The 27,386-nt window shown below is 40.4% G+C and overlaps 1 protein-coding gene across 1 annotated transcript in view; it reads right to left on the bottom strand.

Annotated features, from left to right (window-relative positions):
- The window catches only part of LOC149147369 (cysteine-rich receptor-like protein kinase 44), a 105,300-nt gene that overhangs the window by 631 nt on the left and 77,283 nt on the right, over positions 1 to 27,386 (bottom strand). The window lies entirely within an intron of this gene.

Here is a 27,386-nt window from a genome sequence, read left to right as displayed (position 1 = left end):
GCATGTCATGACTTATCACCTCTGGTGTTCATCTAACTCATGGCTTGACAATTCTATCCGCCTCCATCTTTTCCAATGGACTCTCACTAGTTCTGCCATGAAATGGTATATTGAACTTGCTCGTGGAACTTTCCAGGATTTCAATTCACTTGCGATGGCATTTCTTACCCACTTTCAGTTACCGATTCATTATGAAACGGGAACACACCTCCTTACTTCTCTGAAATAGGACACAACAACACACATCTCTGATCATATTCACGAATGGAGGAGGCGACATCATTTTATTAAGTTCTGGATCCCTAATTAGCTTATGACTGACTAGTTTACTACCTCATTTTTCAGCCCGATAGCCTGAGATATTGCCATGGGGGCATGTGTTACTAAAGAGCAAGCTATCATGCGTTCTCAGTACCTCAATTTGGTTTATTCCCAATCTGGTACGCTGTATTATTACTTGCCTGATGCTCCACGACCTGGAACTACTAAGGCTCCGTCGATGCCATATGTCGACAGTGTTATTGGTTTCGTTACTTCATCCTTTCGAAAGTCTTCTGCGACCCCTATGAAGCAAAAATCTACTGCCCTAGTGAAAATGCTTCTCGGGCCACATCTAATACTAGTAAAACCTCCGAAGTCAATTTCGTCCAGTCCATCGTGGCAGATAAAGCTTCGAATGGTAAGAAAAAGGGGAAAGGCAAAAATAAAGCTGATCCACCGAAGCAGGACCCTCCTAAGCCTTTGGCTTATGATGGTACTAAATGAAAACCCAAGTACCCTTCTCTCATCTATGACGAGGATCACTACACTAAAGACTGTCCTAGACGGTCTGAAGTTAGTCGTTTTCTTAAGGGGACTCTAGGAACTCTTGTTGTGCTTAAAGAGCCTTTTCCCTCTCAACAAACCCAAATAGTGGTTGATCAATCTCTGTCCTCTTCCACTTTTGGCTCTCAAGTTTTTATGGCTGAGACTATTCCCATTCACATAAGTACTCAATTGAAAGAATATCCTCCACCCACTGGAAAGGAACCTAAAGTCCCTTCAAATGTTCCTTCATCTAGTTCTGGCCCTCTCCATATTGAATGACCTAGCACTGAGTCTGTCATTCGACCTCCTACCAAGGGAGTGCTCCGGAAATCTTCTTATAACCCCAATGCTCATGCCGCGCAACACTATAGCATTGTTGATGACTTAGCCCAAGCCCCTTTGGCTATGTCCACTTTGGACGTCCTCCAAAGTTGTCCCTCCCAAAGGAAGTCTCTATTATCAACCATTGGTGGCATTGACCCAGCCAATTCGGACTTGGTTACTTTCGATCTTGACAATCATGTACCACAATTGTCTCATCAGATTAGTTTCCTCATCCAAGTCATCATTAACTCAAAGAATATTCACTGTACTATTATTGATGATGGTGCCTCCACTTGCATCATGTTTGTTGCTTGTTGGAAGGGCAGCGGTTCCCTGTCGTTGAGTCAATCTCCTAATACTTTGGAAGCCTTCAATGGAAGAGATTCCCATCTGTTTGGTATCCTCCTGTGCTTGCCTATCACTCTAGAGGGGAAGACAGTTGAGGTTGAAGTCGAAGTTGTTGACGCAAATTTGACTTACAACCTTTTGTTAGGTCGAAGTTGGACATACGCCATGCACACTGTGGCCTCATCTCTATTCCGTGTACTTTGTTTTCCCCACCAAGGGAAAATTATCACGGTTGATCAACTATCCTTCTTCACTTCCTCTTCTTCGGATGGCAATGTCCCATTTGTGGAGCATACTACTATTCCCTATGAAAGTGTGGGCGCTGGACTCTTCAAAGATCTTGCCCTTATGGGTGTCTTTTCGCTCCCACCTCCCAACATCGCCCCCATTAACATGATTTCTATCCATTCTGATCCTTGGGTAGTTCCCCCCATCGATCAGGTAGACTCCTAGGGTGATGTTATTCCGTTGAGTCTTGCCGAGCTCAACTATGTTGAAATTGTTTCAACATCGACTTCATCCTCCAACCCTACTCCATTGAGAAAATCTCTCGACACGTATGTGCAATCCCCTTGGCTTGGAGATATTGTTTCTTCAGATCTGTTATAGGAGACTTTTCCTTCCGATGAAGCAATTTTAGAGACTATGTCTTTTGAGGATCCTCCTTGGTTCGATCATCACCATCATTCCTCATTTCTCCCAAGCCATGGGGCCATGACTACCTATCTAGAGAAGTTTTCTTCCTATATTCCCTCTCAGCCGCTTCAGATGCCTATCCTAATTCATGAAGTTTTTTCTGAAGGCAATATGGGGAATATTATGCAAACCATGCCCATCGACATCTCTGTCAAACTAGGGATTGTCGAGAATATCCACATTGGAGTTACCTATACTCCAGAAGAGATTTAGCTTTACACCAATCTTTTTAGAGAGTTTCGCGACGTGTTCGCTTGGTCATATGAAGAAATGCCTAGTATTGACCCTAGTATCGTGGTACATGAGATACCTACGTATCCTAGTGCCAAACCAGTTTGACAACATTTACACTCCGTGCACCTGAGAAAAGCCACGGCTATTAAAGGACAAGTTGAAAAACTTCTCAATGCAAGGTTTATTTACCCTATCCCACTAACTGACTAGGTCTCTAATATCATCCCTATGACCAAAAAATAGGGCACTATTAGGGTTTGTGTTGATTACTATGACATCAATCACACGTGTCCAAAGGATAATTATCCTACACCCTTTATCAACCAGCTCATCGACGATTGTGCTGGGAGTGAGATTTTTTCATTTATGGATGACTTTTCTGGTTACAACCAGATTAATATTTCACCTACCAATCAACACAAAACCACCTTCATCTATACGTGGGGTACCTTTTCTTACAAGAAGCTTCCTTTTGGCCTTAAGAATGCAAATGCCACCTTCCAGTGAGCAATGTCCTATGAATTTCATGACATCTAACACATTGTTCATCCGTATCTGGATGACCTTCCGGATCATTCAGTTAAACGTTTTGACCATCCAAACCACCTCTGCGAGATTTTTCTTCATTGTAGACATTACTATATTCATCTCAATCCATATAAGTCAGTCTTCTGCATCGAATCTAGTAGACTTCTGGAGTTTGCCGTCTCTAAATAGGGCATTCATCTTGATCCCCTCAAAATTGAAGCTATACTGAATCCCCCCCCCACTTCTCTGCATTAGTTTCAGAGTTTACAGGGAAAAGCCAATTTCCTACATCATTTTATCCCTTACTACACCGAGATTGCTAAAGGTTATATGCATCTCCTTAGCATGGAACTCCATTTTTTTAGGATGACACTACCCAAAAATCATTCGAGCAACTCAAGGCACTTCTTGTTTCTACCCACTTTTGCGTCCACCTGACTACCATCGTGACTACACTCTTTATCTCGCTGCTACCAACAACACTATTGGCATGGTTTTTGTTCAACACAACAATGATGGTTCCAAGCACGTTATCTATTATCTTAGCCGCAACCTCCTTGACACTGAGACCCGATATGATTATGTCGAGAAGCTCACCTTGGTGGCCGTTTAGGCTATCCAACGTTTTCATCATTATATTTTGTTGCGTACGACGACAGTGATTTCCGATTGCAACCTAATGACATACATCTTGTCACGTCAATTGCTGGGGGGCAAGTACTCGAAATGGATCGTTATCCTTCAAGAGTTCGATTTGGAGTTTACTACCACCAAGTCTAAGAAGTCACTTATCTTCGCTGAGTTGATTTGCTCGTTACCGTCTGCTACCGCTCCCTCTCGGATAGAGGATCGCATCCCAGACGACACTCTTTTCTTGATCAGTACCCTCGATCCCTGGTACAATGACATTATTGTCTATCTCCAGACATCTTCTTTCCATCCTAATTTTTCTAAGGATTCTCACCAACATATTCGCAACCATTCTCTGCCTTATCATATCGTTGGAGACACTTTGCACCATCTCAACGTTGACTCAGTTCTCCGTCGTCATTTGACATTCAAGGAAACTGAAAGGGTCTTAAATGACTGCCACTCTGGTGCATGTGGTGGTCATATGTCTGGTTATGCTACTGCCCAAAGAATCCTCCGTGCTGGTTACTTTTAGCCATCTATTTTTAAGGATTGCATTCTTGCTGTCCGTTCCTGCAACGCGTGCCAAATTTACTAATGGAAGATGCGTGCGCCACCATCCCCTTTACATCCTGTCATTACCGTTGGCCCTTTTGCTAAATGAGGCATAGATTTTATGACCTGTAACCCTTTCTCGGTCGGGGGGCATGGGTATATTATCATTACCGTCAATTATTTTACAAAATGGGCCAAAGTGATGCCTACATTGTCTAACGACGTTAAGACAACTATGAAATTCCTATTCAATCATGTGATTACTCGATTTGAAGTCCCTCGGCCTATTGTCACTGATCACAGTTCTCATTTCCATGGCTATATGATGACTAAGTTAACAACCCTGTTAGGCTTGCGTCACAATAGTTCGATGCGTTATTGCCCTCAGGCCAATGGCCAAGTCGAAGCAGTCAACAAGGTGTTGGTTACAATGCTTCACCGTACCATTAGAATGCACAAGTCTAATTGGCACTTGATGTTGTTTTCCACCTTATGGGCCTACCGTACCTCAGTGAAGGATGCAACTGGATTCACACCGTTTCAACTTGTTTATGGTATGGAGGCTACCCTTCCGATTGAATGTGAAATACCTTCTCTCAAGTTAGCTGTCGAATTACTCCCGAACACTACTCCTATAGAAGAACATCTTCTTTATCTAGAGTGGCTAGACGAGACCCGTCGACTTGCTTCTTTAGTCATTGAAGCACAAAAGAAGAGAGTGAAAACTCACTTCGATTAGACTGTTAATCCTCATTCTTTCATTGAGGGAGATTTAGTCCTACTATACGATCAAGAAAATAATAAGCTAGGGGCAGGAAAATTCGAACCTATGTGGCATGAGCCTTATGTTGTGAAACACATTTTGTAGAAAGGGGCATATGAGCTAATTGACTATGAAGGAAACCCTTTAGATAAGCCCTAGAATGGGCTTTATCTTTAAAAATATTATGCATGAGTCCTTCGTGCATCTGCTCTGTACATAAGTGTGTTTTCAATGTGTGCATGTTTGGCTTGGATTGTAGGCATTATTGCCACTTATTGTGTCTTTTTACTTATTGTGCAGATGTCTGTTGCACCTTATATCGGTTTCACTGATGGTGCCTGTCGCAGTACCCAGAATCTTTCCTCCGTGGCATGGGTGATCTACGATCCTCACAGTGAGTTAGTAGACCTTCAAGGTGTTTGTCTAGGGTGTACCACAAACAATGTCACTGAATATAGCGTCGTCATTGAATTATTGGTTGAGGCTATTGACCTCAATATTCATGCATTGATTGTGAATCTGGACTCTCAACTTGTTGTTCTTCAACTTAATGGGTGTTATTCCATCAGAAACCCTCAAATTTTAAGATTGTATTTACGTGTTCACTTACTGGAAATAAATTTTGATTACATTACATATCAACACATTCCTATAAGGCTAAATACATTAACTGATGCATTTGCAAATCATGTATTGGACAAACATTTACACAATTTATAAAAACATTATATACAAGTATTCAAACGCAATAATAAAACATAGATAGTTGTATATCGTATGTTGCACATCGTGGTGCTCAAAAAATAATGTATATGTTCAAGTTACAATATGAGACACATGGATCTCAAAACACTAGAAACGAAAACCTAGGAGTCTACTGTGGGTTCTGCTCTCTATAGCAGACCACTGCCTGAACTACTCGTCTGAGTAGTCTATGATTCACACCCGCAGTGTGTCATTGGTACTGTCTCAGGATCTCCTCGAACCCTCTTTAATCAGGGATCCACTTGATCAAGCCCTCCAAGTTCCGGGCTATCTCCTCCTCCGCATATCCACCTGGAGGTGGCAAGGCAAGCTCTCTGTTGTCCCTCCAAGCCGTAGGAGCAAGACCTACCATTCTCTCAGGTTCGATATCTGCAAAATTTGATCATAATTATTAGGGCATATACATTTAAAATACAAAAACAATAAAAGGCCAAAATAAAAAAATTTGATGGTGAAACCAAGTATTTTACCACTCTCATCCCACTGCTCTCCAGGTGGAAGCAGCATGTATAGGTCTCCTCTGAAATCCATCCCTGCGTAAGGCCAATCCTCAACCACCACTTGCTGACAATGTAGCCACTCCATGAAGTCAGGACCCCATGACACTGGCTAGCCACCGCCTCCTTGCGGCATCACATGGGCCCACCGAGTGATTCGGGTCTCTCATGGTCTGGGCCACCCTACTCGCATGTCCTGTAACTGAAGTATGGGTACCCACTCCAGCATGAGCGGTATCAAAATCGAACCATACCCAAACTACTTCATCTCACCTCTCTGGCATTTGGTCAACTGCCTCTTCATGTTCAGAGACACTACCTCTGCCCAGTCAAACATAGTAGGATTGAGGCAATCTAAAGCCAACCGCAGTTGTGTTTTAGTTGCCTCATGTTGAGCCTGAGAACCAACTGCCCTCGTGATCATGAAAAACAACACACGCAGTGACAGATCATTCACTGTTGGAATCTGTAATTTACCGCTAGTGGATGATTTTCGTGCCCCTAGGCACACTTGTGAAATCAACATGTCTAAGGACTCTCCAGTGATTCGCACACCACCGATGCAGGGTGTCTCCCCTCGTTGTGATAAAACAGTCAGGAAATATATATTTGTGGTTACAAACTCAACCTCTTGCCCTCAGATGATGAATTTACCCTCGTTGGGTTCCATGATCAAATTAAGAATTCTAGGAGGTATAATTGTGCTCTCAATAGCAGCGTTAGGAAGAATTTTAGCATTCCTCAGTTCGGGAGGACATGCAAGCATTGAGGATTAGTTTCCCCTCTCTCGTCATCTTCATCATGTGTGCATTCTTTCCAGTATAATACCATTTTTCACCCAGAGCACACAAACATTCTCTTATTAGAAGTTGTTTGACCCATTTTCATATGCCACAATGGTGTAAAAATGAAATCTTTGTGTTTTTCGTGCTCATCACAGTTGTTTCTAAAATAGCTATAACGGTCTAATTATAACAGTTCACAATTTCTCGAATTGTCGTAGGGGTACATCACTTTCCTGTGACGATCCTGATTTTGGCCCGTTTGGAATTCACGGTCGTCGCAACCCTGAGGGGGAAACCTGCGACGACCGAGGCGAATTTTTGAAACAAAAATTCTTCCCAAACTTAGCCAAAACGTTGAAATTATGGTTAAAATGCACTCAAAACACAAAGGAAAAGGCAAAATACTTACTTGGAGAAGGTTTGGAACGCAATGAACCACCACAGCTTTGGAAATCAACAACTCAATTTTGCAAGGTACGCGTTGTTTGGAGTTTTACCACGGTTAAAACTAAAACAAAGTGAATTATGTTTTAAATTATGTCTTCTTATAGCCCCTTTTTTTGGAATTTAGGGATTAGACTATATTTTTCGGGTTTTTTACTATGGTTTTTAAAGGATTTTTTACTATGGTTTTTAGGGTTTTGACTTAGGTTTGAACATTAATCGTGTATTCTTGTCGAATGGGTCTTATGCTTGGGTTTCTCTGTGCAGGAGAAGGTGTGTCAGATGTGGGTGATGATCAATACATGCCTGGTAAATACCGCAAAAGTTTCTCATGAGTCACCTTTAAGCTCTTTTTTGACTCGTAAAAGATGAAATTATTGCTGAGTATTTTTTCCTTTTTAACTCGTTAAAGAGAATAAAAATGGAGGCTCTACTTTTAGCTATTTTCCAACCATTTAAAAATGAAAATATGGCTGAGCCCTTGTTATTTCAAGCTCATTCATGGTTGCGAAATGCTATGTCTCTGGTAAGTTTTCTACTTTTTCAGATTGGAAACACTATTTACGAAAAGTACTCCTTGATCGAAATGGTCAAGCAGTTCTCTCGAGTATCGTTTTCTATATTTTCGGGTTTGAGAGACACAAACTTATGAAAAGGGCCCATCTGAATTTTTATTTTCCGTGTCTTTTTCAAACTCTCTAAGCATGAAAAGGACTCCAAGTTTTACCTATTTCAGACTCGTTAAACCCTGACAACATTCGACTCATCACCATGATGAGACCCAAGCTTCTCCTCCCTAGGGCTCATTAAAATTCACTAGGTTGGATTTGTCCTAAGGAAGAACTTATATTGCAAGCATATGTTATCCCCTTCAAGCTTGTTTCCCAAAAATAATTGGGGTACTCGCCAGCAATTGTAGGGGAAAAATTTGGAAATATTCCATTGGTTACCTATGGCAACTAGTCACTCTTGAACATCGACACTTTTGCTTCTTGTAGGGTTTGGGATATCCTCACATCATCATTGGTCTTTAGGGGTTCAGGTTTGTCATTTTGCATCATTCCATTTGATCCTTGTCATCTTTTCCAGACCTTCGATCTTTTGGTACCAAAATGCTACCGCATTCCAGAGTCGTGTCACCGATATGTTCAAGAGTTTAATCCTTCTGCAGTTTGCATCCCTACATCCTCCTTTGATTCTCTATTTCATCCATCTTCATCTTGTTCCTTGTCTTGTGTTGTTGATCTGGGAAACATTATGGCCCTCCTAGGATGATTCGCTTCCTATAGACATTAACTCATTATCCAGGAAATTGATCTCGAGATTCCTTTTGGGCACCTCGGAGCTTGCATGCCTTAACGACAAGTTCTTCGCACTCAACGACAAGCTTGCATTATTGGTCTTCGATCAGGTGATTCCACAAGTGTTTGACTCCAGATCATTCTTCACACTTTGTGGAATGTACTGGCATAACCTTGGGAACCACTGACATTACTGGTGGTCTCCTTCGCACTTGTTAACAGTTCACATCATTGGCCAGTAATCAAACGATTTTCTAGTATGCTCGACTTTAGCACATCTATTCGCATATTAGAAATTGTATTATGATTGGGTTGGATTTAAGACCCCAGACTAACTTACATAAGTTCGGGTTGTGTGGATTGGTTCGTGATTACATACATGACTCTTTGATTGGATGGTTGTGACCATACCTCAGTCTTTCTGGATGGCTGAGACCATACCTGTATTTTTATATGGTCTTATTGACTGGATGGCTGCATTGATACCACAAACCAATTCTATTTGTCTTTTGGATGGCTTCGCCCATGCCTAGACTACATGTATTTCTTTCATTGTCAGAGATATCAGTTGTACTTGCGCCTGTAGGTTCTCAGCGATGGTGTTCCGGTTTGGTTATGGTTTCGTAAAGCATTTCACCCCTCCCACTCTCTCAACCTTCATGCTGTAGGGGTCATCTGTTACATAGTATTTTGTCACTAACCCTGCATCCCCTACTCTCGGGTAAATTCGATCCCTAAACGACATCTCTTCTGTGTCATACATTAGCAAATATGTCCACATCTTCCCAATAATTCAAGAATATTAACAAATGCTCCTTAATCCTAAATATTGACCCCTTTTACCCATGTTTTGAGATCATCGCAAGTAAACTTCATTCTGTGTGTGATGGTTTCCTGTAATGAACTAGAACGTCATGACATCGTCACAGGGGTACATATGTTCTCTGCGATGGTTAAATTTTAGGGCTCATCGCAAGTCCTCAATATCCTTCTTGCGACAATACCTCTGAATACATTATTGCCTCGCAACGTCATCTTTGAGTCCTAATGTTTGACTCGCGACGATCCAGATATGGTGAATTAGTTCAAACAGAATGCTTCTGGAACTGGTTGTTAGGTCAAGGAAGTTCACCTTTCCTCCTTTGGGATGGTGGTTCCGCCTTTTGAGAAACCTCCCTTGGGGATAAGCTCCCTCTCCCTCATTTATGGAGGCTCCTCTTATAAAATCATTCCCCATTGCTATGATCAGCTAGTTTTGGTGTGAGATTGATAGTTTGTAGTGTGAATTATTGATAGTCTAGCAATTGATTGTCGATTGCCTTAGCTTTGTACTAGTGCTTTTGAGTGAGAGAGAGATTTATCAGCCTTTTGGGAGACCCTTTTGAGAGTGAATGCTTGAAGAGACATACTGACTAGACCCTTTGAGGAATATTGTGATGTCAAGGCTTGGTTGTAAGCTTTGCTTTTGCTCATATTAATACAATCAATGGTGATTTCCTATGTGATGTGTAAAATATATTTGATAGCTTATGGTTCCTTGACTCTGTAAGTAAATAGTTCATTATTGTGCTCAATTGTGTGTTCTGTTTTTCTCTCGTTTTGTTTCAGGTGAATCACTCATCGAGGAAAAGGAAACGATAGCTGAAGTAGCATAACGAAAGCTCCATCAAACACTGGTTTGAGGTAGGCTCTTTCAATAATGACAAATTAGATGTTGTTTTGTCTTGCTGTGACTAGACCCACTCTAGGGCTAGAGGGGTTGCCTCTGTCCATAGAGGGAACATTACCTACATCACACTTGTACTCTTTAAATAGCTTTACAAATGTAGCCTTCTCTTGTGGAGAGCACCCGAAGCCCAGACTGACATTTTTTGGGTCTTCTTTGGTTCCAATGTTGATCGATTCATACTTCATGGATAAGCTATCCGTTTTGCAGTTAGTCAGCTTCCTGAATTTATCATGCAGGTCATACAAGTGCTCAATATTAACAACTTACTTGGGAATCATATTGGAATGATCCTTTTCCTCATCTTCCCTCTCATTCATAAGCATGTGATGCTCTTTTTCATCAATGACTACATTCTTGAATGTCTTCTCATAGTGCAAGAACTTCTGGATTTTCTTGTCATCTTCAAACACCTACCAATTTGAGATGTTATCAGGCATGGATGGTCTGAAAATAAATTCAACATAACATTTATTCTTCTTTAATCTAAAATAAGGCAAAAGTTTTGCAGCCATACCAGCCATCAGATCAACATCTTGGTTTTGCCCTCGACGTATGTATGTGCTATTAAAAGAATAAAAATTATTAATTAAGCTCCATACCTCATGTTTGTACCTTACCATGTGTGGCGAATGGCAATATATCATTTTCCTTACCTGATCCACAATTATCTGTGAGTCGCCAAAAATTTTCATTTTTTTTACCTTCATATCAATGGCCTTTTTCAGGCCTTGCAGCAAGCCTTCATATTCTGTCATGTTGTTGGTGCATGCAAACTCCAACTAGCTGGCCATCAGATTTTGGTTCCCTTGCGGGTCAATGAGAATGCTCCTAGCACTTGCACCTTCAAGGTAGTTAGAGCCATCAAAATAGAGTGTCCAAAATATAGAGTCTAATGTTACATCAATTGAATTGCTTCCTACGAAATTAGTTCCATCATCTACTATATTACAGGGTGGTTAATCAATTAGACTGCAAGGGGAGAGCTTCCAACTGTGTGTTTATTGAAGTTTCTTCAATTTTTTCTACATGGAATTCTCCAAAACAGGTTTCTATGGCACAAACATTGAAACTATAATTCCCAAGGATAGAGTTGGTAAAAATTATAGGTTCATTGGGACCATTTATCTCTGTCACTACATACTCCATGTATCTTTCTCAATCAACTCTCAGCATATCACCTTTTCCCTTCTGAGGCAGCAAGAGATGGGACCAATCAATTGAGAAATATCCATTCAGTTTTGCTGACCAATCCCTACTAAGCAGCATTCTGTAAGCCTCGGGTATGTTGACTACAACTATATTGATGACTTGTGTGTACTGTGGTTTAGTAGTCATCTGAATCAATACATCTTTCAATTCCCCAACTACTTTCACATTTGTCCTATCTAATTACATGATTAGAGTTCCAATTTTCTCAGGTATCGCATGAATTCTTTTAGCAACAGCGTAAGGCATCATAGTGGACAAGGCACCTAAGTCTACTAAGCAATTGTGTACGTTCATGTTGAAGATTTCAAATGTGATAAGGAAAGGGGGAGTCATGGATTTTGATTTCCTTCCTATCATGGCTGAACTGACATCATGGGGGGTTCGATTCATTTTTGACAAAGTGGCTTCCATGGCTAGTGGCTTTTGGGATGTACTAGAGGTACTAACGAGTATAGACACCGACTTCTGGGTTTGGTTGCTCGGAATGGTGGGAGGTTTGCAATTCCGTTCATTCGTAGCTTTTAAGAGCAGATCTCTCTACTGCATTAGCTTTAACGAATCAAAATACGTGATGTTAGCTCGAGATTTCTTAAGATCATCCACAATGTTGTAATCAATGTTATAAACAGGGAAGGGTAGAGTAAACATACAATTTTTTCCGTTTTTAGGTGGGACTTTACCATTGTGAGTCGCCTTCGTTGCATTTGGAGATGCATTTTCTTTTTGAGGATAGCTCACGATTGGTGTACTCTTGGAATCACCACTAGGTTTATTCCTCTCCACAGGAACCTTGGGAGTGGATACCCTCAAAGGGTGAACATCTTTCTTTGTCTGGTCTACAGGGTTCATCACGCCAGCAAGCGGCCCTTTACTTCGTGTATGGATTTCATTAGTGTGGATTTCTGCCATACTATCTCCTTCGTCGCCATCGTTCTCATTTGTGTAGAAATCCCATAGTACATTGATTTGATATTATTTAGCCAAGGGCTCTTCTACTTGGTATTCTTCCTCATTTTCTTGTTCTGGCTTTATCTCCACTATAGGATCTTCTTGGTTAAGGAGCGATCCGATAAGAGCCAGCTCTTCTGTATTTAAATTCCCTTCATTGGGTGGAGCAAGTAGTGCAAGTTGACCATGATCACCTTTTGCCTTCTTATGGTAGAAAGGTTTGAAAGATTTTATGTTGTTATACTCTCCTCCACTCCCACTTGCACTCTCTCCAAAATTCCTTTTCATATCGATGACTGTTTTTTTCAACTTCTTAATGATCCGATGCAAACCTTCTACATTTGTGGTATCCTTTTCTTTGATTTCAGCCCCTTCGTTATCACTCACATTATTCTTCTTGGATGCTTGAGAGGCTTTCTTTTCGTTGTCGGAGGCAAAGAGTGAAAGATGGGGAGCTGAGAGAGGGAACACGCATAAGCCCGAGTAAGTATTCTGACTAGTTGTTCCTAAGTTACAACATACTCCCACAGTGTCTCTTCTTCAAAATGAGGCTTTTCGAAATGGGGGGAAGGGTCTTTTCGACCTTCACGATCCATGCATTAACCTTTTCGAGTCCATGTGCGGCATTTATAGATGAAATCATAAAAAGTTGTGGACTACGGTTCAGGCCCTCCTTCTAGTGCCAATTTGTTGACATGGCCAATGTTCACTGTACCAATAAGGGGAACTAACCCGATTGCAAGCCCCAATTAGATCTACTTTTGTTTGGAATGGCTAGTTCCAACGGATTTTAAAGGGTCCTGTAAACTGTTAAAGGTGTTGAAAGATTGATTCTAGGAGGAAGACTTCAATTAAATCAATAAAAGGAAATAGCTAACCTATGTGTATCAAATCCTATCTAAACTACTTAAGCTAGTCCTAACTATCCTAATCTATCTTGCAGGAGCATAGAAAAAGAGGTTATACATCATATATAAATTCCAAGTCCAAATGAATAAATTACTGGTTCACATAAGAACAAGGTTGTATTAAATCCTAATTGCAATCCAATTACTCATACACGAATATACATTCCTTTCCTTACAAATAACACTTGCAACTGATGTTTAACAAAGTCTCGAATCAGCGACCTTTCATGAATTAACAATGCTATTGAATTATATTCAAATAACCAGGAATAACCATGAACTGTTTATTATCAATATGCACAAAGAAAATAAAATTTATCTTTGTGCCAACAACGACACACTAATTCTAAACATATGAGAGAAAAGGAAAATAAATCCGAAACAACAGGCTCCTTCTTGAACCAAACAAACTTCTTTATTCACAATAAATCAAAGTTGTTCTCCCCAAACAAAAAGCCCTCTCCTCATCTTCAGAGGTAATACTTATGCAAAATCCCCTGACTCTCAATCTTCCCCTAACTTTTCACCTCCCTCTCTTTTCAATATACAAGCCTCCAGTCAATTAGTGAAACGGCTGAGCCGTAAAGGCCACATTTGCTGGAGCATTTCGTTTCTTGAGGAAATGAATAGATGCTGATTGAAAGTAGGAGGAATGCGTGTCATTTCTTCTTGATAAGGCTCAAGACCGCATAGCCTTCAGAGCAGACAGGTAACACATGGAAATATGACCGCCAATGCCTAAAGTCGGATCTTGAAATAGAACACCACCTGGGGCCATACTTGAGGCTTATGCATTCGTTCTTTGACCTCGCTTGCTTTCTCGTTCCTCGCCTGCAGAGATAAACAACATCATCAATGCTTATAAAAATATGATAGAAATGCTTAAAAAACATAAATCTTTCCTTCGTTGAAACATTTACAACATCAAAAGGAACAAGAGTTAAAGAATTGGCATCTGTTTTTTTTATTCATGCAATGATTAAGTCTGGCAAGAGAAAATCCGATTTACATTGAAAATCATTGCATAACACAAAACCAGATCCAAAATCTGGACTTGAAATATTATAGGCGGGAATCCATACCCTATCGGGTCTGTGGAATACTATCGCATCGCATTACACCGTGTGTTTGAGCTTAAAGCTCTGTCGATTGCAACTTGCGATTGGCCGGATCTGAAACACATATATGTTGTGGTTCATAAATCCCTTCGGGTCTGCCGGATAAAACTTCGCTTTGAAAAACCCGAACCCCAGAGTATTATCAAAAAACATGGGAAAACACGGGAAAACCCCATGGCCGAGCCATAGCGCCGGACCTGAAAAAGTATGCACCTGAATTGATAGTTATCATCGGATCTGGTATATAGTGGTGTGCCTTATATATAAGCCTCGAATCCTGTCAATTGTGATATGTGATAGGGCTTTGGATTCGACACATATATATTATGGTTAATAACATCGTCGGGTCTGGAGGGTTGAGGTGCGCATTATATATAAACCCCAGACCCCACCGATTGCAATACATGATAGGGCTCCGAACCTGACACATACATATTATGGCTAATAATGCCGTCAGGTCCGAAGGGTTGAGGTGTGCATTATATATAAGCCCTAGGACCCCGCCGATTGTAATATGCGATGGGGGGCCTGGACCCGAATAATACCATCAGGCCTGATGCCTCATGGTGCTCGTTGTGTGGCAATATTGATTGCAATAAATGGAAAAAGGGTAAGTTATGCATGTTTGCAGAGCATTCCATTATAAAGGGTTATAATGGGAATAAGGAAGCGATGGAATTTTTCATGGGTTGAATCCAAATACAACCATGATAGAGAGTGGGGGGTTGGTTATGTGTGTGGGTATAGCGCACCATGAATGTTTATGGGGATTGAAAAGTCCCAATGAAGGAAATGGATGAAGGGCTAGAGAGGGTTATGGATAAATCAGATGGCAAAGAGCTAAAATACCTGGGGTAAAACAAATCATTCGGTGAGGTGAAAGATCAAACTTCTAGGGGACCCATTCAAAATTGCTACCAAGGCAAGTTTTAATAGGGTGGTGGTTGTAGCCACAACAAGACACCTGTGGGTAGTAGGGCCATGTTTGTGGTATTAAATTTAATTGCATACTATGATTTACTTGGTTATATTTATCTTTCCCTAAAACTCATCATTTTATTTCTTGGATAATGGTTTTTAAGATGATTTGAGCATGATGCTTTGAGTTCTTTCTTTCAAAAATTAGGAATATTTAATGATGTGGTACCCTTAGTGAAGGTAATTCTTTGTACTATATCAAGAAGAAACTTACTATTACATCTAGATGACAAAAAAATTTAGTGTTTTTTGATGGGTTTAGGAAGGTGTCATACTATTTTATTTTTATTTCCCTTTTCTGGTATCATAACTCCAATTCTTTATGGTATTTAGAGTGATGAATTACTCAGTGATGATTACTCACCAAGTGTTAATGGAAAACAATGTCTATTGATTGTGGTTTCATCTAAATAAGCACTATGTGACCTAGGTACAGGATTGTTGTATTAGGTGCGGGAACCTTATGGTAATTTTCTTGAAATTGCACCTTTTCAACAAAGATTTGATTTTTTATCATGATTGTTAATAAGACTATGGATAGGAATAAGAGCTCTTAAATTTGAAACAAGACAACAGGTATGTGATGTATATCTTAAAGGTGCAGTACATTTTTTCCATAATGTTTGGTACAAAGCATTGTTTTCTTGTACCTGATCTGTTACATTGCAATTTTACCTTTTCTACACTTGATATCTTCATTAGGACTGTAACATGGTTTTAGTTGGAAAAATAATAATAATGTTGCAGAATTGATGAATTCTTTAAATGATGACATACCATGATATCTTAATATTTCCTTGTGAAGATTTTTGTTGACACTTTTATCGGGAAGCATAGTATGATCTTTAAACATTCCCCCTACCTTCTTCCATGATTTTATAATATTATGGCTTGGCTTGCATGAGAACATGCAAGAATGTCAATGTAGGGGAGTGTTAAGCCTCCATTTTGTCCAAATTTTCATGATTTACCTAAATAATTTCATGCATATACTAATTGTCTATAATCATTATTATTCATTTTATGCATGATTAAGTTATCATTTAGAGGCATTTAGAGCTGACAAATGTTGATCTATGAACTCTTCTTGTTTTGTTAATTTAATATGAAAATTTCACTAATGTTAGGCTCTTTTGTGATAGGTTCTAACATTCCTATAGTAGCAGTTCCTATACCAATTGTGCTTGCACCAGCTCTGCCTACACCAACATGCCTACACTAATTTGGGGCTTTCATACATTGACACATCTCTAGGGAAATATGAAAGAGGTTTTTGTTCAAAATGGTGTTTGAAAATTTCCACATAAGAGAAGATACACCCATGTCATACGGATTTATGTTTAGGCAATAATTAATGCCTCAGCCCCAAATTCGCAGCAGTTTCCAAACTGCCAACTACCACCTCATTTTTCGTGCAGGTGAAGACAAATGGAGAAATTCTAGAACATTGGTTTTGGTCCCAGTATAGCAAATTGAAAAATCCTCAAATATATTTTTAAAATTTGTAATGGTATAAAAGTTACATAACAGTCTTTGAGGCAGTTTTCTAACAATAGATTGATTTTCCATAATCTTAGCATCTTAGATTTCAAACAGTCATTTTCGGGCAAAATTTATGAGGAAATGGATTTGAACCAAAAAATTATGAGAAAGGTTATTGTTTAAAATATAGCAATATACATTTCCTCCAAACAATTTTCTGAAATTCATAATGGTTGAGGAGATATGTAGACTTCTTTGGAGACATTTTGTTAAAAAAAAAGCAATTTTTCCATAATTGTAGAAAACAGCTAGATTTGGGAAATTCGTGCCAAATGGTTGTAGTAATATTCTATTGATGAATATCAGTTGGGATTCAATCCCCATGTTTTTTTCTAAGGAATAGAGCCAAAATTATGAAGTTTCCCTAGAAGCCTAGCCTCATCCATCTTTCCTGAACTGTGCACTTTGCATTTGCAACCCTTAATATTTTTCCCTTGACTTATAGAAATGCACAATGTGAAAATATCCCATCCTCCCTTCACATAAAAAAATGCGTAGTGTTTCCCTCCAGTTTCATTCCCTCAGCCAGAACCCACTGTCTCCAGAAACTGCCTAGTGTTGTCCCTTAGCTACCCAATCTACCTTGCATCCTAAAACTGCACAGATGTGTCCTCCCAGGACCTCATGCCACAACAGTTTCTTTCATCCTCAAACTGCATAGTGTTGTCCCTCGGCTGCCCAATTAACTTTGATTCTGAAACTGCGAAGATGTGTCCTCCCAGGGCCTCATCCCAGCGTCATTCACTGCCCGCTGAAACTGTGCAGATGTTTCTCAGTGACCACAAAGAAGGATAACATGCTAGATGACTCTCAAGAAGTTGAGGAATAAGATAAGAAGACCAAGGAACCCAAGGTATGATAAAATATCAGGATTGCATGAAGACTCCATCTGATGCACAACCCTTTGTAGGGCAGGTACAGAAAACAAAGCACATATTCTGAAATACCCCTCTTAGTATAGCTTGAAGGACTTCTTATCATTTTCATATCATCGTATCTTCAATGACATGCATGGTTGAAAGCACTTAAAGTCATTCCATGTGTTTCCTCTACGTGTCTTTCCCCCTTTCACCTTTTGGATCAATTGTCGTCTTTTGACATGTCTGGTTGTTATGTCATGTCTGGAAACCATTCTAGTGACAATGAAGGTTGGTATTTGTGTATACGGGTGTCCTAACCATGTGAACACCTATCACACTCATACAAAAAGTTGTAATCACTTTTGCGCAAGTTTCGCCATGGACGTCCAAAGGTCTATCCTAAGTGTTGCACTTGTTACTTTCAGTACTAGACAGTCTCACAGAGGGCCATGCTTTGCTATGTTGTCACAGTGATCAGCGTTGTCATGATATCGAAGTATGATGAATGTGTGATCACAATGTCAAAGTTCTCACAAGTTCACTTTCCTCTCACACTTAGCTATTTTCCTCAAAATCTCTCTGATTAAACAACCCCAATTCATTGGACCCCCGACTAAGCTGCATTGCACTATCTTAGCCCTCAATGGTGCTACTCTACTCCCTGGAACTGCACAGTGCTTGAGGCTATCCTTCAGGTCAATAGCAATGTGTAATTCCAGAAGTGAGTAGAATGTCTTCCTTCCTGTAAATTCGGCGAAACTTCCTTAAGGCCCGACCTGGACTACCCACTTTGCAAGATCAGTCATCAAGCCTCCTTCTCGCTTACTAGAACATTGTATTGCACAAATACCTAAGCCTGCACTACTTTTAGAAACCGCACAGAGGTGTCCTCCTAGTGACCTCCCTCAATCAAGACTCACTTCTATAAAAGACTGTGCAGAACTATCCTCTGGTGCCTTTTTTGTCTTACCTTGTCTTCCCTCTACAAACTACGCAGAGGTGTCCCTCAAGGCCCCACCTTGCAGCTTCCACTTGTGTCCTCAACTGCGCAATGTTGCCTCCCAGCGGCCTATACGCATTTTTCCTTGACAATGAATATTGTGCCCCAGAGTTCCTTAACCAAGCCTAAGCTATGCTCTGCACTGTCTCAGTGATCAATCCACCTCCCTCTCACCTGGAACTACGCATTGTGCAGTTTTTGGGCCCTCTTTCCAACCTGTCATCTACACCAGACTCGAAACATGAAACACAATGGATGCATCTTAGACTAGGAGGTTTTGGATTTGATGTCATCCCATTGTTGGATTAGGGGGTCCTAACCCAGGTTTGGAGTTAGTTGTGCCAACCAACAAAACCCTACACAACTGGCCCTTTTGGACACAACCCGTGTAGCATAGGCTGCAGTCTCACCTGAAGCAGTATAGAGCGATGCAAGAACCAAGTTTTTGCTTCTAGGGACTAGTGTGATGTCTTTTAGGGCCTCAGATCTGCCTTCGTGTAGATTGATAAACTCTTAGGGCTCGCCACTGCACTATGTTAAAATAGCCTTCAAACCTTCGCGAAGGTCTATAATTAGTCCTTGCAGACCTTTAACAATTACTTTGCCTACTTACATGCATCAGAGAGAAGTCCTAAATTAGTGTTCGTGCAGTTTTACTTAAGTTATTAGTAAACATAAGAGAATTCATCAGAGTCTGCGTGAAAGTACTTAGACATGCATTGCATACATCATTAACATTTATTCAAGAGAATCACATAACATTCAATCAATATTCCATAAAAAACATCATTCATCGACAACATATAACATTAACAAAGATAAACAGAAATACACAAGAATTCTTCGGAAAATTAATTTTATTGATCTTCAATTTAGGATTACATACTCAAAGCTTCCCTACACACACAACTACAGGGATCCGCGCACTCAACTACGAACTCTGCCTAAGCCTCTGTGTAGTCAACTGCAGAGCCTTTGTTCTTCTATCTTACCCATTCTTCCTTACTCCCTGCTTCTTAGTTCTGCTTCCTTTCGCTAAGACTCGCTATTTATAGACTTTTTCATACCATTCCATGGTCCGTGGACAATGAGTGAATCTCAAACAGACTCAAAACTTATCCAAAACAAGGGGCTAAGCCCCTTTGAATCCTATTCATTTACGCACTCTGCATACAAAAATCGCAGAGACTTTACATTGTTTACAAAATTTTACCAAATTTTGGGTTATCTTAACACCAAAAATAACCCAGGGGACCCCATCCCAATAGGCCCCCAACACAAAGTTCATGACTCACCCTCGAGTCACTTTGTTTGTGTCGCGATCTTACTACGAAGATCCCCCAACTCCACCTGGATTACTGCAACTGCAGCAGCGCTTTGTGCCATTGTCAGTTGAACCTCCTCAATCAATTTTTTAGTGGCTGGTCCATCTACTGCCAGCCTCATCATTTATTGTGTCTGTTGTAGTCCCCTAATCTTATCCTGAATAGTAGTCATGACTTGATAAGCCTCCTCCAACCAATGCTGCAACCTAGCCTTTAGTAAGGCGTCCTTCTTCTGCACTTCCTCTACCTATACCAATAGATGTTTTCCTTCCTGTAACTTGGCAAGGTGTTGCGTTGGTGCTAAGGTCTGTGCAGTCCACAGGGTCTTCTATAAATGAACCTATGACATGTCACGTGCATTCATGCCATACTAAACAATACCCCTAATCTGACTACATATTGGAAAATATCTCTAAAAATCACATTACTTAACCCCATACCAATACAAACCCAATATATCTTTGGAATTTAAGAAACCCCTATTTTCATTAGATATTGTAGGTATCCATTTTTTGACTAATATTTTTTATACCCCTTTATATTTTTTCATTAACTTTGAGCTCCATTTTCTATACCTACCAATATAAAATCCCTTTACCTCCTATTATATGCTCAATATATTATGTCATTTTTTCCTCAATATATATCCCCCCAATATGAATGCATGTAGTATGCTATTGTTGCCCCAGTGAAGCCCCCATGGCATAGTGCCCCTAACTTCATCATATTGTCACTGCCTCTCCCTTACCTTTATGTTCAATATTTGCATGTTCAGATCCTCCTACAGATTGGTCAACAACTCCATAGCTTGATCGAACATTGCCACACATTCCATGACTGTGGCATCCAAGGTAGCCATGCCTTCCTTAATTGTGGCTTTGCACTAGTCCTAGATCTCAGGCGAAGTTTTGGGCTGCAACTTTAACTATAGCTCTACAATATTCATGTTGAACTCTATAGGTTTTAAGCCTATAAGGAAATTACCTGCATACGAATTCTAAAACATAAAAAATAAACAATGCGAGAGCATAACACATAAAACACATTTACACAGAGATTTTCCCCTGGATCCCAAAACTGAGACTACTAGCTTGATTTTTCATTATGTTCCTTTCAATGTTACAATACATATTTATACATGCTGAAGCATCCAATACCATGGACCAAAAACCATCGCGTCCAAAACCATGGACCAAAAACCATCATGACCAAAACCATGTGAGAAAAACATGCAAAAAACCATAGGTAGGTCCACCCAACCTAATATAGGGTCCAAAACCAAAATTTTCCAGGGCACTGCGTCGGACCCCATAGAGTGGGGTTACCTGCACCCCTCAAACCCCCTGTGACTCCCCCCACTACGCAATCGCTGTAATGAAGGGGGGGATCTGCCCCCCTTCTAACCCCCCCGTTAACTACGTGGGCTAGTCATGGAAAGAATATAAGACAACCCACCATTCTTCCACTTGTTGTTTTCTTTCCACAGGGGGCCATAAGAGAGCTTAGTCATTTATCTAGCCCTACAATGCCCATATTTTCTCGACACTGAACTTCTCAGAGCTCAGAGATTTTGTCAATGCATCTACAGTATTCTTCAAAGTGTCCACCTTTACTAGGAACACCTTTTTGTCTTCTATCATATCCCTCACAAAGTGATACTGAACATCAATGTTCTTTGTCTTCAAATGATATGCAAGGTTCTTTTCCAAGAAAATTTCACTTTGGCTGTCACAGTCTATCCTTATAGTTCCCTGTACTAACCCCATACTTGAACACAATATCTGCAACCAAACTTCTTCCTTGTTTGCATGAGTGGTTGCCATGTATTTTGCCACTGTAGTTGATAGTGCAACTACATATTGTTTCTTACTCATCCAACTAACTGCACCTCCAAATAGGTTAAACACATACCCACTTGTATATCTTCTCTGATCCAGATCTCTAGCTCAGTGTTCATCAACAAAGTCATGAATATCCAACACTCTGTCTACCCTGGTCTTCCTTGGTAGCAAAAACCATAATCACTAGTGCCACGCAAATACCTGAAAACCCGCTTCACTATTGTCCAGTTCTCCTTCCCTGGTTTTGACATAAACCTACTCAATACTCCCATTGCATGTGCAATGTCTGGTATAGTATAGACCATCACATACATCAGGCTACCGACTGCACTTGCATATGGAACATGGGACATGTCCTCTTCCTCTTATTGTGTCTTGGGACATTGTTCAATAGATAACTTTACACCTACAGGAATAACAACCTTCATCGGTTTACTATCCTGCATATTAAGCCTCTGCAATATTGTCTAGACATAATTCCTTTGGTTTAACCAGAGCTTCCTCTTTGTCCAATCTCTTTTAATTTCCATGCCCAAAATATAGTTTGTAGCACCAATATCTTTCATGTCGAATTTGGAAGACAAATGGGTCTTCAAATCTTGGATAATTTCTTTGTCATTTAAAACTAGCAACATATCATCCACATAAAAGACCAGATAAATAACACAGTCACCAATTAATTTAAAATACACACAGTGATCTGCTTTGCTTCTAGTGAAGCCAAGTCCCTGTATAGATGTATCAAATTTTTGATACCACATCCTTGGTGATTGTTTTAACCCACACAGAGACTTCTTTAACTTGTGTACCATTTCTTTCTTACCCTTCACCGCAAAGCCTTCAGGTTGCTCCATGTAGATCTCCTCTTCCAAATCCCCATGAAGAAATGTTGTCTTCATATCCATCTGTTCTACCTCAAAATCAGAAGCAACAACAATAGATAAAAGTAATCTAATAGAAGTTACCTTGGTAACAGGAGAAAAAATATAACCAAAATCAATTCCTAACACCTGGGAATAACCTTTTTCTACCAACCGAGTTTTGTATTTCTCCACCTTTCCTTCTACATTTGTCTTCTTCTTGAACACCCATTTGTTGCTAATGGGTTTCACTGTAGCCGACAACTCCACCAGATCCCAAGCCTCATTTTTGTGCAAAGATGCCATTTCATCAACCATGGCCTCTTTCTAGAGTTTTCCATCCTCTGAATCTACTGCTTCCTTCATAGTTTTGGGATCATCATCAATAATAGATAAAGCAAAATTTGAATAGAAAGCAAATGGACTATACCTTTCTAGCTACCTTCTTTCTCGAACTGATCTCCTCACACCCGGAGTTTGTGGCTCTTCATCTTTTGATTCCTCCTCTACTATAGAGTCTGATTCTTCCTCCTTTAGCTCAAACTCTATCTTCTCAGGTTCCTTTGGTCGGAATTCATGTTTAATAACATCTTTTAACTCTTTGAACACCACATCTCGGTTGTACACAACCTTCCTTGTTACTGAGTTCCAAATCTTATAACCCTTTAAACCATGCTTATACCCAATAAATATGCACTTTTCAGATTTACTATCCAACTTGGTTTATTTCTCCTTTGGAACATGTACATATGAATCACATCCAAATACCCTCAGTTGTGAAAGAGAGGGTTTCTTACCAATCCATACATCTTGTGGAATCTTATTCTCCAACGTTGATGAAGGTGATCTGTTGACTAGGTAACATGCTGTATCCACTACCTCTGCCCAGAATTCCTGTCCTAACCTGACACCACTAAGCATGCTTCTTTCCCTTTACATCAATGTCTTATTCATTCTTTCTGCAACTCCATTTTTCATAGGTGTGTATGGAGTAGTCTTCTGCCATGCTATACCACACTTCTTACAGAATTCTTCAAATTCCTTACTGCAAAACTCTCCACCCTTATCTATCCTCAGCACCTTTATCTTCTTCTCTGTCTGGTTATCCACCAGAGCCTTAAATTCTTTAAACCTATCAAAGACTTCAGATTTCTTCTTAACGAAATATAGCCATGGTCTTCTCTGCAGAGACCAATAGATTTTCTGCTCCACTTTCAAGAACCACAGAACTGTTGCACCCATCAAAAACAGTGCAACATTGCAGCTTGTACAGAGTTCCAATTCGAACTCCCCGCATCAATACCAGTGCCCCACGAACCATATTTCATGTATCCTTCTCGAACACTGTTTTTACACCTGCATCATCTAGCTTGCTTACAGAAATCAGATTTCTGGCTAATGCAATAATATGCAAAACACTCATAAGTGTTCTAACCCTTCCACCTTAAGACTTCAACATTACTTTTCCATGACCAATGATTCTAGCCTTCCTGTCATCCCCCAAGAAGACATCAGCACCATCATATTTCTTGTACTCACAAAACCACTCTCTATGGGGAGGGAAATGAAAGGATGCACTTGAGTCAATCAACCATGCCTCGGATCTACATGTGCACTTGAAGAAGCCAAGTACGCATCCCCACCTTCATCTGAGCTGATTTTCACCTCTGCAGAAGGAGCATCATCAGATCCCTTTCCTTTATCAGGAGCTTTAGATTTACAATCCCTTTTGTAGTGCCCTTCCTTTCCACATTTACAACACACCACCTTTATAGGTTTTCCTGGAGATTTAGATCTCCCTCTAGATTTAGACCTCCCACTCGATGACTTATTTTTGTTTCTGTTCTGGGACCGTCCTTGTACAAACAAGGCATCACCATTCTAGCTCTCCATATTTTTCCATCTCATTTCCTCTGTCAGCAAAGATGACACTATTTCATCAAATTGCAAGGTAGTTGCATTGCTACCTATTGCAATAACCAGATTATCCCATGAATTTGGTAGGGAACACAAAAAACTGATGCACTTATATTCATCTGAAATTTTAATATAAACAGAGGATAACTGACTTACCACATTATTAAATGTGTTCAGATGCTCTGTCACCGAGTCTCCATCTTTCATCCTCAGGTTATACAGCTTTTGCCGTAGGAATAGTTTATTCACCAAAGACTTAGATTGGTATAAAGTCCCTAACTTGTCCTCCCACAAAGCCTTCGTCGTAGCTTCCCCTAATACATTAAACAATACTAAATCTGAGACACACAATTGTATTGTGCTCTTTGCCTTCCGATCCAACTTCTTCCATTCTTCATCAGACACTCTCGTTGGTTTAGTACCTGGATCTACCGCGATCCACTAATCTTTATCCACCAACAGATCCTCCATCTCGAGCTTCCATAACTCAAAACTCTGACCATTAAATTTCTCTACCTCTATCTTTCCACTGCTCGCCATATTCTTTCACCACCAGAATTGATCCCGCAGATCTCCCACTGAACAGGATCTACCAGAGGCTCAAGCGAAACCCCTCAGCTACAAAGGCATCCCCTTGAAGCCAAAACAACTCTGATACCAAATGTAGCTTTTAACCACGTAAAGAAATTACCTGCATACGAATTCTAAAACACAAAAAAAAACAATGTGAGAGCATAACACATAAAACACATATACACAGAAATTTTCCCATGGATCCCAAAACCGGGACTACCAGCTTCATTTTTCATTATGTTCCTTTCAATGTTACAATACATTTTTATACATGCTGAAGCATCCAATACCATGGACCAAAAACCATCACATCCAAAACCATGGATCGAAAACCATCGTGTCTAAAACCATGTGCGAAAAACATGCACAAAACCATAGGTAGGTCCGCCCAACCTAATATAGGGTCCAAAACCAAAATTTTCAGGGGCTCTGCCCCGGACCCCATAGAGTGGGATTACCTACACCCCTCAAACCCCCTATGACTCCCCCCGTTACACAGTCAACGCAACAAAGGGGGGGATCCACCCCCTTTCCAACCCCTCGGTTAACTATGTGGGCTAGTCTTGGAAAGAATATAACACAAACCAACATTGAAAGTGACTCGTCCAACTTCTGCTTTAGCCTCAAGCACACCGGTAGCTAGTTTTCTGATTTTGGCCTCTTGCTATGCATCCTCCGAGATGTGAAGTTTTGTAGGAATTTACAGGGTAAGTTCCACAGAAAGAATACCAAAAGGACACCGCTCACAACCAGATCTCAAATCAATACACCAGTATTTTTGACGTGGTTAAAACCTTCAGAGTGCAAGGAGGGAAACAGTCCACGGCCTGTCCCAACGTGGGTACTACAGGCAATTTATTAATCAAAGAATGAAAATTTACATAAGCTTCTCTCATGCACGGATTACCCGAACAATGACCCTCCATGCGCTTTAAATAGAACTCATGGACCAATCGGGTGTCAAGCCACGGATCAAGTGTCGGTAATACCGAGGTGAGAGTGAACCGTCGGATCACTACATATCGTGACCGTCAGATTGTAAGTTACAAAATGTACAACGGTAAAGAAACACACTTTACCTAACTCTAACCTAACTCTATACTACACCAAGTTGAACTTAACTATATCCTATGTGTCGGAATATCCTAACATCCCCCCTTAAGAACAACTTGGGATAGGATTGAAGGATTTACAAATATGACACAATAGGAGAAGGAAGGAGGCACTAGAGCCTATCCCCCCTTAGTGACAACTTCCTGAACTCCAAGCATATATCGAAGTTTAGTGAACTTCGCCTCTGTGAGAGCCTTTGTGAAGATGTCTGCAACCTGATCATCTGTTGGACAATATTGCACTTCAAGAACATGGTCATGAATGAGCTTTCTGATGAAGTGCATGTGTAGTTCAATGTGTTTGCTGCGCTGCGCTGATGCTGGACTGGATCTTTGCATAGCTGAATGGCACTTTGATTATCACACCAAAGTGTGGTTGAATGCTGCTGCTCAAAGCCAAACTCTGATAGGATCTGACGAAGCCACAAGGCTTCCTTACTAGCTTCCACGGCACCACGATACTCTGCTTCTGCTGACGAAAGAGAAATGGCAGCCTGTTTCTTACAAGCCCATGTAATAGGTCCTGAACCAAGAGTGAAGACATAACCGGCAGTAGACTTCCGATCATCAGGGTCACCAGCCCAATCAGAATCAGTGAAACCAACTAACAGAGGAGCTGCTTTGGCACTGTAATGAATCCCAAACTGTACTGTACCTCGAACATAACGAAGTATTCTTTTAGCTGCTTTCCAATGACTTTCACGGGGGTTTTGCATAAAACGCGCAACAAGGCCAACAACAAAGGAAAGATCAGGACGAGTATGGGTTAAATACAGGAGTTTTCCGACA

This window comes from Pinus tabuliformis, chromosome 9, assembly GCF_031772625.1.
Source record: "Pinus tabuliformis cultivar Carrire ecotype Pingquan chromosome 9, CPIR1, whole genome shotgun sequence".
Lineage (NCBI taxonomy): Eukaryota > Viridiplantae > Streptophyta > Pinopsida > Pinales > Pinaceae > Pinus > Pinus tabuliformis.
This window is presented reverse-complemented; position numbering and strand designations above follow the sequence as displayed.